The following is a 13,272-nucleotide window of genomic DNA, read 5'->3' as shown; positions in this document are numbered from 1 at the left end:
TCTCTTTTCCCTCTGTCTCTAGATTTGCTTTTCATTAGAAAGATATCTCAAAATTTTAACTTCGTTATTATCATTATTATTATTATAACAATTGTTAAATTTTTCTATTGCTTGCTGTCTAGTTTAAATATTTTATTTTATTTTAAATGGTTTTTAATGGCAAGGACATATAATAAAAATATGAAGAGCATAGTTATTTAAAAACAAAAAATTCCATAAATTACTGTTAATTACTAATTATGGTTCGAATCTTTATACAGTTACAAATAAAATCAAAATTATATTTAAAAAAAAAAGTAAATAAATAAAACCTTGTATCAAAGCTCTGATGGCAATTTTAATCTGGGAAGGAAAAAAAATTGTCAAATTTTATAAAATTTGTTGAATTTTGTTTGTTTTTTTATTCTTAAATACAAAATTACGTAATAAAAAGTTCTTATAAATATGAAACAAATTCCACAGGCATATTCTTTTTCATTTTTGTATTAACTTATACACAAACATATGCAGACACACATGCACATACCTACATATAGCTAGATTCATATAATACACACACACACACACACACACACACATATATATATATATATATATATATATATATATATATACATATTGGTATGTGTATACATATGTGTGTATATAGTTACACACATATATGCATTCATTAGACACGTGCATATACACAAATTTTCCTGTTATTTGGTAAAAAAAAACAAAGCAAAACAAAAAATTATTTAATTCCATCCCATCAACACTTTTTGCTTCTAATTTGAATTTTTAATTATAACAGTTGTCTGAAAAACTGTGGTTTGTATGTATAAAAGTAAAAAAAGATTTTTTTTTTTTTTTTTTTTTTTTTTTGGTTAAATTGTTCCAAGTGTTGCTAATGGCTGTCATCTCATCCAAGATCAGTCTTTTGATTCCCGTTTTCACACATACACATACACACATCTATGCACACTGATGAAGGATCTTAACAAAGGAGAGATACTATTAACTAAAATTGCCTCAATCCAGTTTCATTCTATGGGCCCCTGAAAACTTTTTTTAAAAAAAGAAAAAAAAAAAGGAAAGCACAAACTACAATTTTATCATTGTAAATATATATTATATATTCCCCCAACCCCTATAGTTTATGCTGCTGTGGGCTCTTTCACATGCTGTCATCTTTTTAATCTTAATCTTTTTTCTGCTAAGATTAGGGCTAAGTTATTCCAGTGCCTTGTGTCCTATCTACACAGGTATGTGTAATTGAATTTAATCAGACTTGAAGTCAATTGTAATTGATTGAATGTCACTGTAAGCTCATGGTTTTCCATTTAAGTTAGATTGTCAAGCTGTCATTTTTTCTTCAAATTGTGCTGATTTTTCAAAAGAGTTACAAATTTAATTTATTCCAAGAAAGAAAGAAAAAGATAAATATATTAGATTTGAAACTCCTAGAATAAGCAGTACAATAGCAAACATTCAAAAGGAAGTTATAACCTTCAAATATTGTTTGTACTTAAACTATTTGCACTGTAAAAAGTACATTTAACTTCTTCAGTTTATGTAGCATTATTTGGCAAAAAGTATATGCCTTTATGAACTATAAATATATATATATATATAAAATTTTTCTAATACCAGTTTTCATATTTAGGTAAAATTTAAAAAATTTTAATCACAATTCAATGGAATAGTAATATACAAAATATAGGTAATTATAATTGCTAACATTATTGTTTTAAGTTGTGTTTTTGTAAAAACCCATAGGAAAAATAAATACTAAAATATTCAGCTTGATATTGTTTTATTGTGTAGCAGCATTTGATAGGTGTTGCCCATAAAACATTTTATAGTGACTCAAATACAATGTAAATTAAAGTAAAAATTTTTCTTAATTATTCTATTCTACTTATATTCTAATTTTCAGTTTTAAGATTAACTAAAACTTATACACATTATAATTAAAGAAAATGTGTATGTATTGTAAAATATTGGGACTTTGTTTCACTTTAGGGCTTATTCATAAGTATGTATATGTGCATATTATACATGTCTATATGCATCTGTGTAGTTATGTGCATGTATGTGTAATGCATACATACACACATTGAGCTAATTTCCACTAGTGGCAATAATTCTTCATTGAATTTTTGGCTGACACATCCAATCTATCTTGCTTTCTGCTGAAAAAGAAGGACAAAGAATTGAATTCCAGACATGGATATAAGACAGTTTCTAAGAGGTCATTTTTTAAGAACAAAATTTATTTTCATTTTTATCCATCACTATTACTAAATAAATATGGTCACCTTCATTTCAATTTCGAAAACATTAACTCGAATTGAGATTCCAGATCATTCTAATTTAAGTATGGGAGGATTTGGATTTTTGCACTGCAAACTAACGTAACATTAATTTAGCAAAGTACATACAAACCTGGTGCTTTGTGTTGAATTGTACTTCCATATGGTACCTATTCTACATTTAGGTGGCTGGAACATTTAAAATTGTCATTTCCTGTGTCCCTGCATTGTAATGAAATGCAAAAATTGACACTGATTGCTAAGCTTGTATCTTAACAGCCAGGTGAGCTCCATTGGGGTCATTTCAATCAACTATAACCTCTAATAAAATTGGCCTTGTGCCTAGTTAATAAATTAGCAAATTGAGAGAAAATAAAATAAAAAAAGCAAACTTCTTTCTAAATCATCTGGATTTACTATTGATGACTAGTATTTTTTTCTTTTTGAAATGAGGGAATCTATGTATTTTATCACAATTTATCATTTGTTTGTGTGGGGCATATTTATACATATAATATATAACATGCACATAATTTATACATATTCTCCTCTAAGATTGCTCTTAAAGTCTATTTTTTACAAAATGCAGAAAAATGAAAAATTTGGCTTTTTTTATTGTTACTGTTATTGGTCCTTTCATTAAATGACATTCACATAAATGAAACTTTGGGCTTTTTTTTTTCTATTATTAAAAAAATAATTTTTTTAATGACAAAATATGAAGCAAAAATATATGGTCACATATTTATAAAAGAGCTAAAAAAACAAAAAAAACATGCTGTCTTTATTTGATGAACACATCTTTACTACCCCTCCCCTATCCTATGTCACTACATAGCACGTCTACCTGTGTGTGTCATTGTTTCTTTTTTTTTTTTTTTTTTTTTTTCATACCGCTTATCAGTCATACTATGATTTTTGTCAGCTATAACTTCTTGTTAAATACTAGTTACTTGTCACCTAACTATACGCTTGCTCACTTACTCTCACTCGAAGAATACTTTTTACTAAAATCTTTATTAGTCATTACCATATGCAGTATGTACATGTGTGGGTCTGTAGATGCCTATACAATACTTACATTTATGAATTTTGTTATCGGTGACATCAAAACATTGGGGTTAATTAATAATAATAATTTAAATTCTAAAAGAGAAAATACGTTTGAGATTATTAAATATGCGCAATCCTCATGCTGATACTGGGACATTCTTAAATTTTCAAATTGAGCTCATATTTATGTAAAAAAAATTAAAAATAAAACTAAACAAAAGAATGCTCGTTATAGCAAATGTAAATTTTGTGTTCGACCTCATCGGGTGGGAGGGAAGATGAAAACTGAAAGTGTTTATGTTCTCTCTATTTTGTTGTGTTGAAACTTTCTTTATCCCCACTCCCTTTGCAAGAAGCAAGGCAAGTCAAGACATAAATATGATGAGTACTTTGTGAGAAACACTTGGTTATTATAATTTTTATAACCATCAATCATGAGTACGACTTCATTTCTTGACTCACTCTGTCCGTTAGCCAGTTTTATTTCATATGGCTACTACTTCATTACAACCTTAATATGTTGCATTTGAGAATTTGCTATTTAAGCTTATTCAAACAATAATTAGAAGGAAAGTTCTGGGGTGGAATGATTAAAAAAAAAAAATATTGTGTGTATGTATATATAGTAAAAATAAAGAATTCTGTTGAAAAAATATCACATTAAAACTTGTATTGATGAAAAGAAGCTTATATTTAAGCAAGTTGTCTGAAGAAGAAACAAAAATAGCTGTTTGGACATTGCATGTTGAATGTCTGGTCAAAGCTAAAGATAAATATTAAAAAAAAAAGTATCATAATTGCTCTTCCCTCCATCCCTAAAATTTCACTACCCCCCCACTCTAAGCTGTGATTTATATGGTGTCATATTTTTGTACTTTTTTTTTTTTTGTTTGTTTCTAAATTATTCATTTCACAGGGTTTGATTTGTCTATTTACCTTTTTTCTTTTCCAATAACCATTGAAGAAAACAAACACACACAACAAAAAAAACAACAACTCAGCTTTGAATTTTAATATAAAATCTTATATTGTAAAACTCTCAAATAAGCTCAACAAATTTCTTGTAAAACAAAAACAACACGAAATGGAAAAGAAAAAGTACCATGTTTAAAAAAAAAAAAACTGCAACTAAAATACTTTGTTTAATATTCTTTTAACTGGTGTTCTCCATAGCATTATTCCTGTAATGTTGCAACCCACCGAAGAAAAACTTTGCTACTGTTAGCTGTAGTTTACACAACCAGGTGATTAGTCAATGATTCTAGTCAGAGAGAGCTAGCTACAGCTATTATTTGATAGTGACGTTATTCCAAATAGCAGATATATTTACTGAATGATCAAATGGAGATCCGATGGGCAACCAGATATGACTTCATTAGTGTAAGAAACTTGTGCACACATCTGTGTTATTCAACTATATATGTAATGTGTGCTACATGTTACTACATCTTACTTTTCTGATTTGAAATTTAATATATTTCTAGAAAAATGAAATTTTATTGCAGATGCATATATATAAATTAAAGTAGTCAAATTAATTTGATTTTCACTAAGTAATAATAAAATAATGATTTGAGAGAGGGCAATATTATACATTATTTAAATTGTACTGGGGGGTTGGGACCAGGTTATTTGAGTTTTTTTCTATATTCAAAATTGTTTGGATAATGTTATATGTATCTGTAATATATATATATATATATGTGTATATATCAATTTAATGTACAAGTGGAAGAGCTACTAATAGTTTTATAATACTGTAACTAGGCATATTATATAAATATGCCAAGTATCATAAAAGCATGAAACTATTAGTAGTCTTCCACTTGTGTATTAAATTAATAATTTATCTCACTGAAAGGAGTACTTTCTTTGAGTCTACCTATATTGGATATATATATATATAGATCAGATGATCATGGTTGGAATGTCTTGATCAAGGCTGGTCTGAGTCTAAACAACTGATGTACTCATTTACTGGTTGCTTTGTAACTAACTAATCGGAATATATTTTTCAAAATTTAAATCCTTTCATTACATTCTACTATTGACTTTCCAGAACATAGATTAAATTTAGGAAAGATAATTGAAGTAAAAAAATAAAAAATTATATTAATACCAAATTATTAGGTTATATACTAAAATTTTCCACAACTGTTAATTTCTAATAATATTATCTAGCTTCAGATTTATTTAACTCTTCAATGCTGTAGGATATTTTCTTTCTTTTAATATGTGTACATTTTCCTCTTTGATGTTTTTACCTTTTTAAAAAATCAATTGCCAAAGAGTCTTCCGATTCAATAGTCTGGAGACATTGAAATGTAGGCAAATGATATCCATGCCCCATCCCACATTAAAAAAAAAAATCTTTTTTTTTTTTTTGTGTGTATGTGTGAGTGTGTTTGTAAACCTAAGAAGCTATTTTAAGTACTTTTCTCATCAAATTGGGCTATTAGTCTTTGAACATTTGCTATGTAGCTTCTTAAAATTCCAGCATCAGGATAAACTTCCATTACATTTTTATATCTGTTTTATATTTTTCTCAATATATATATATTTGTTTTATTTAATGTCTGTTACTATAATTTTATATATATATATATATGTATGTATGTATGTATATATATATATATATATATATATATAAATTAATTTATTATGTTAATATTTATATTGTAGGTCAAAAGATTCAACCCTCCCACTTTTTTTTTTTTTTTTAGATCTGCATCCCCCACACTTTTTTTTGTCCATCCCGTTTTCTGTGAATGAATGTCAGGTAGAAACAAATCCCTTTTGGGATGAAATACTTTCAATGTATGTATAATACATATGAGGCGTGTGAGAGAAGAAGGATTTGTCATTATACTAATCAATTATTGTTGAGATTCAGTTGTGCTCTGGTATATTTTGCCTTGATTCTTAACAGGGCATGGTGATAAGGAGAATGACAACAATATCTGTATATAGTGGTTGTGTATGCTGTACAAAATTCATTGAAAAAAATCATTGTAAATAAGTTTATTTTGTTACAATAATTATATATATTATACATATAAATATATGATATTTAATCAAGAAAATGTGTATGTAGGCACTTAACCCAATACAATGGCAACATTTCCTTGCCTAAACTTGTACATTTCTCATATTTCTGTCCTCTATTCTAGACTAACTTGCATATTGCATAATATTATGCTTCTCTCTAGTAATCTTACTTTTCAATCTCTGTTACACTGTATATTTTTTATGAAACAAGTGCAAGAGAAATCTTTCTGAAAACTATATGACCATCTTACTATTTTTTTACAAGCATATTTCAGAAAGGAAATAAACAAGGCACCTGAACTGCATATGCTCTACTACACACACACATACACACACACTTCAAATTTTTTTTTCTTCTAAACAACAATCACATACCTTCCATAATTTTTTTTCCTACTTCAACTTCTTTCCTTTGTCTACTTAAACTGCTTTTTATCAATAAAAATTATTCTTTCACTGACATTTTTTCAAATTGGATCAACTCGACATTAGTAAAAAGTTAATAACATTATATATATATAAGAAACACAAGTTAAGGCTATTAAGAATTTAACATTGATCATATTTTGTTTTAAGTTTCCTCGTTCTATATGAAATGTCATTTCTTCATTGGAGAATTGTTTTACAAAAACAGAAAATATATAAATAAAATAAATTTAAAACTAATCATTTGTTCTCAACTTTCGTTAGTTTGTGATTGAAATGTTATTAAAACTGTTTATTGCTTCATTGTGAAAATATAAGGGGGTGAAAAAAGAAACTGTTTTACTGGCTTCTGTGCCGGTGGCACGTAAAAAGCACCAACCGATCGTGGCCGCTGCCAGACTCTCCTGGCACCTGTGCCGGTGGCACGTAAAAAGCACCCACTACACTCACGGAGTGGTTTGCGTTAGGAAGGGCATCCAGCTGTAGAAACACTGCCAGATCAGACTGGGGCCTGGTGCAGCCTCCTGGCTTCCCAGACCCCGGTCGAACCGCCCAACCCGTGCTGGCACGGAAAACGGACGTTAAACGATGATGATGATTTTATTTTTCTTATACTGAAATATTTTTGAAGGGAGTTTCAGGCAGCAGAATGGGGCATATGCTCCATTCTGCTTCCTGAAACTCGTTTGTTTAAACTGCAAGCAATGGATTGGCGACTAAATTATACTCTGTAAAAACTCTTTGTATGAGTTTGCAACGTTTAGTTACTCTTCAAGTGGCTGCACCTGAGACATGATTCACCATGTTATGCCCTGATATTGTCTGATGAACCTACTCTACACTTAGCAGCAACAATAGAGACAAGTAGTGAGTTCATAAATCTCTTCTTTGGAACAATACCCCGTTGGGAAAATCCAGCAACTGCTGTTCTACGTTTACATTGCTCAGTTCCAATTGGTCTTTGTTGTAAAACGCATATCCATCTTTTCACCATTTGTTTGTATCTCGTATATCTTAATTATTGTATGGGAACTTGAATCTCCAACTGTTTTTCTTGCTAAATTTCTTACTCTTTGGACATAAATAGTTGTTAGAATATCAGACATCTGGCTAACACCTTGGCTCAAGTCTTTTGACTCTGAAGTCTCTCCCAACTTTGCTGCAAACAGTTAACAACACCCGAGCACAATTGAGCATTTTCTTATTTTGCATCTATTTGTTCATTGCTTGTAGTGTGATGGACTCTACTACACTACGACGTGGAGATAATGTATTCAACACTACACCAATATAGATTCTGAAACAAACTCCTAAAAAAAAAAAGGTGTTAAGGAATGGAGTTTTCCTAAATTTTGCATATGTTCTACTCTTGCTTGTATCTGTTATGTCAAGCGCTTCTATATTCAGAATGTGTAAACAACAAAAAAATAAATAAAATACAATCCATGCTCTTAGGTTGAAGTCTCATGCAGTAATAGGTTTACTAAGCTTCTATATGAGTACACTAGCAGAGATACCCGGCGTTGCTCGGGAGTAAAATGGCATAGTTTGTGTGTGTGTATGTATATAATTAGTTACAGGTGATACGGAAAATTGCAGCGTTGACAACACTTGTGGAGTAAATGATGGGCTAATTCAACTAAGCGACATGCGTCCGTTAGGAGTATTTTAAGCCCTAATCTGTTATGGAAAATTGGGGAGGGGGGTTAATTGATTTATGAAAGCACCGAAAAGCTGTCAGTGGATATACTCCTTTGCGGCAGTCGGCGTTGCGTCTAACACGACCCATCGTCTGAAGTTTTGACACCTCCTTCGGGTTTTTTGTACATCACTCATAAAGTAAATTTGGAGGAACTATGGTTGTTCACTTGTGGGTAACAGGGAACCAATGAGGTGATAAACTTGAACGTCGGCGTAAATCCATGTTCAACTATCTTTTTAGATGCACCAAACGAAATCATTTAAAATGCAGAGTTGTATGATAATGTTCAGAAAATCCTTTGACTGGATGAAAGTGCTTTCCAGAAGATCCATAAGAGGTTGAGAAGCTGATGGTGCTGGCAATCTTACCTTACCGCCTGAGCAGCACATGCCATTAGTTTCATTTGGAAATTGTAAAGCTTTGCAGAAACGACATTTTGAATTTAGCACACCAATTTGGACAAAATTATCATTTTTATAAGAATGGGATAGATCATATCTAAAAGCAGCTCCAGGAGTTGTGAAGAACGAATTTGTACGTTGTCTGTTTCTGAGACCTATTCAATTGGACCTGTCTAATCATTAAAACGTTGTTTTAATGATCCGGCATTAACTGCTGTAGCATGCATTTGCTGATCTTGGGAAAGTCTCGTCTCCCATCTCTCTTGAGACTCCGTTTGACGTACTGCAACATACCTTTGCTGAAATTGGGAAACTCATTTCCCTTCTCTTTTGAGACTCCATATGATGTGCTGCAGCACGCCTTTCCTGATACTGAGAAAGTATCATCTCGCTTCTGTATTGAGACTCCATTTGACGTGCTGCAGCATACAGTTGCTGATTTTGGGAAAGTCTCATCTTCCTTCTGTATTAAAACTCCATCTGATGTGTTGCAGCATACCTTTGCTGATCTTGAGAAAGTCTCATCTCCCTTCTGTCTTGAAAAAAGTTTCATCACACTTCTGTCTTGAGACTCCATTTGACGTGCTGCAGTATGCGTTTGCTGATCTTGAGAAAGTGTCATTTTTCTTCTCTCTTGAGACTCTGTCACATCACTCCACTGTGGTGCCCGTAAAGACGGAAAGTTGCCGATGCATAATTATTCATTCATTTCAAATATAACAGAAAGAAGATGATCTTAGTGTTATCACATTACACTTAAAAGTGAAAGAATGAAAGAGAAACAATATTATAGCCTTATCACATTACAATATCGATGTTATTCTTTCACTTTAGAAATTTTACAAAGAAATAGTCTGATTTGACAACCGGTGTTGTAAAATTTGATTTGATTTGGTCGAGCCGTTTAAGAATGCATATACTACAAACAGACAGACAAAGAATTTTATATATATAGACTAGCAGAGATAGCCGGAGTTGCTCGGGATTAAAATAGCATAGTTTTTTTGTTGTTTTACTTGTTTCAGTCATGTAACTGCGGCCGTGCTGGAGCACCGCCTATAGTCGGTTGTGAAGCGATAGTGGAAGTATAAACACAGACACACACAAATATACACATATACGACAGTCATCTTTCAGTTTACGTGTACGAAATCCACTCACAAGGCTTTAGTCGGCCAAGGGCTATAGTATATACACAAACACATATACATACACACACACACACATACATACATACATACATACATACATGCATATATGTATGTATAAAAAATATATATAAAAATACAAAATGGGACAAGAACGCAAAACATTCAAATATATATATATATATATATATATATATATATATAGAGAGAGAGAGAGAGAGATTCACACACACACACATATATATACATAAATATATATATACATACACACACACACATATATATATATATACATATATATGCACACACATATACATATATATATATATATATACACATATATGCACATATATATATATTTATATATATACTCTTTTACTTGTTTCAGTCATTTGACTGCGGCCATGCTGGAGCACCGCCTTTAGTCCAGCAACTCGACCCCGGGACTTATTCTTTGTAAGCCCAGTACTTATTCTATCGGTTCCCTTTTGCCGAACCGCTAAGTGACGGGGACATAAACACACCAGCATCGGTTGTCAAGCAATGCTAGGGGGACAAGCACAGACACACAAACACGCACACATACATATATATATATACATATATATGCACACACATATACATATATATATATATATATACACATATATGCACATATATATATATTTATATATATACTCTTTTACTTGTTTCAGTCATTTGACTGCGGCCATGCTGGAGCACCGCCTTTAGTCCAGCAACTCGACCCCGGGACTTATTCTTTGTAAGCCCAGTACTTATTCTATCGGTTCCCTTTTGCCGAACCGCTAAATGACGGGGACATAAACACACCAGCATCGGTTGTCAAGCAATGCTAGGGGGACAAGCACAGACACACAAACACGCACACATACATATATATATATATACATATATACGACGGGCTTCTCTCAATTTCCGTCTATCAAATCCACTCACAAGGCTTTGGTCGACCCGAGGCTATAGTAGAAGACACTTGCCCAAGGTGCCACGCAGTGGGACTGAACCCGGAACCATGTGGCTGGTAAGCAAGCTACTTACCACACAGCCACTCCATACATACATACATATAAATATATATATATATATATATATATTATATATATATATATATATATATATAATATATATATATATATATATATATATATATATATAGACATAAATATATATGCATAAATATATATATGCATTTGTTTATATATTTTTATACACAGTGAAACTATTTATAACTGTTACTCCGTGGAAGATATCACATTTATTATTCGAGTTTTGAGACGTAGTACGGAACCAGTGCCAATGTTGCATTGTTTTAATCCCAAAAATTACATGTTGACACTCACGGGGTCTCACAGTATTACCATGTAAAATTTGATTTGATTTGGTTGAGCCGTTTGGGAATGCATTGGGAACAGACAGAGATACAAAAGGTTTATATATATAAATATAGATTAGATATGTATGAGATACCAGTGATCCAAGCAATATCTACCGTAATAACACATCATATACCATTAGAGTATGCCCTGATATATCGCTACTGTCCCCCCCCCCACTCTTTCTCTCTCCTGATTTAGGCAACGATGTCGCTCTTCTACAGTAAGACTCCTGTTTCTATCCCTCTATCATAATTTAACTCTTCGTCATCTGGCACAAAGTCCTTCACTCAATACCACTCGTTCTCTCAGTTGAGTGATCTTAGCTTTGTAAGTTACTTGGTGATATTTACCAGTGCTAGTGCCGCTCAAAAAGTACCTCGTGCACTATAGAATGATTGGCGATAGGAACGGCATCCAGTCGTAGAAAACATGCTAAAATATACAGCAGCGCTTGGCGAATTCCTCCTTTGCTAGCTCCTGTCAAATCGACCAACCCATGCCAGCATGGAAGACGGATATTAAATGATGACATTTATCGTCTACATAAATTAGAAACTTTTGTATGAGCAGCATGTCCACAGTCTAATGATTGAAATTTTGACCAAAATATTGAAAGTAAACCGTGTTAAGCGTGAGAAATTACTCCAGTATACAAAGTTTCAAACTGTTTAGTTAAAAAAAAATTATTTAAAAATCTGTGAGCGAAATTGAACAGATCCTCATCCTGCAGTATAAAGTTCTTATAGTGGAGGTAGATCGCACGCTAAAGTGTAAAAGACTAAGAAAAGGTAGACCGTACGCTAAAAGTAATTTCGCAATGTAGACAAGATACTGCAGTAGACCGCTCGCCTCTAGGAATGCCAGGAGTTCATAAGTTGACAGAAAAACCAAAGACAGATTGAATACCTTACATACAGCATCTGGCATTGTTTCTCTGCATTATTATCCTGTCAGTGTTAACAAATAAGATTTAATTACTTAGTAAATTTTACATTCTGGCAAAGAAAATAACGATTTTTGGTGCTACTTTAGCATGCGGTCTACTGCAGTATCTTGTCTACACTGCGAAATTACTTTTAGCGTACGGTCTACCTTTTCTTAGTCTTTTACACTTTAGCGTGCGATCTACCTCCACTATAAGAACATTATACTGCAGGATGAGGATCTGTTCAGTTTCGCTCACAGATTTTTTAATAATTTTTTTTAAACTAAACAGTTTGAAACTTTGTATATTGGAGTAATTTCTCACGGTTTACTTTCAATATTTTGGTCAAAATTTCGTATTTTAGAAGTAATTTCGTGTTAAAGTTGTAGTATTTGGGTAATTTTAACCAATCAGCGACGTGTATTCAGCTGAAGAAAGCTACTGCTGTTTGCGAAATAATCGAAGAGGAACAACTTCTAGGTCATCTCTACTAAATGTCATTAGAGAGGGAAAGAGTAAGGAATGCACGGTGCTGACCAGAAAGGAAGAAACGATAAAGGTGGCATCGTCTTTCTTGCGGCAGAAAGCTCCTCTTTTGTGTCAGCTATGACCAAGAAGCAACACTTTCCCTTCGCCCTTCGCTCGACAAACGAATAGAACAGAGCGGTGACATTTAGTAGAGATGACCTGGAAGTTGTTCCTCTTCGATTACTATCGCAAACAGCAGTAGCTTTCTTCAGCTGAATACACGTCGTTATTTCGTGTTAAAGTTGTCGTATTTGGGTAATTTTAACCCATCAACGACGTGTATTCAGTTGAAGAAAGCGACTGCTGTTTGCGATAGTAATCGAAGAGGAGCAACTTCCGGGTCATGC

This window comes from Octopus sinensis, linkage group LG6, assembly GCF_006345805.1.
Source record: "Octopus sinensis linkage group LG6, ASM634580v1, whole genome shotgun sequence".
Lineage (NCBI taxonomy): Eukaryota > Metazoa > Mollusca > Cephalopoda > Octopoda > Octopodidae > Octopus > Octopus sinensis.
Note: the sequence above shows the minus strand (reverse complement) of the source record.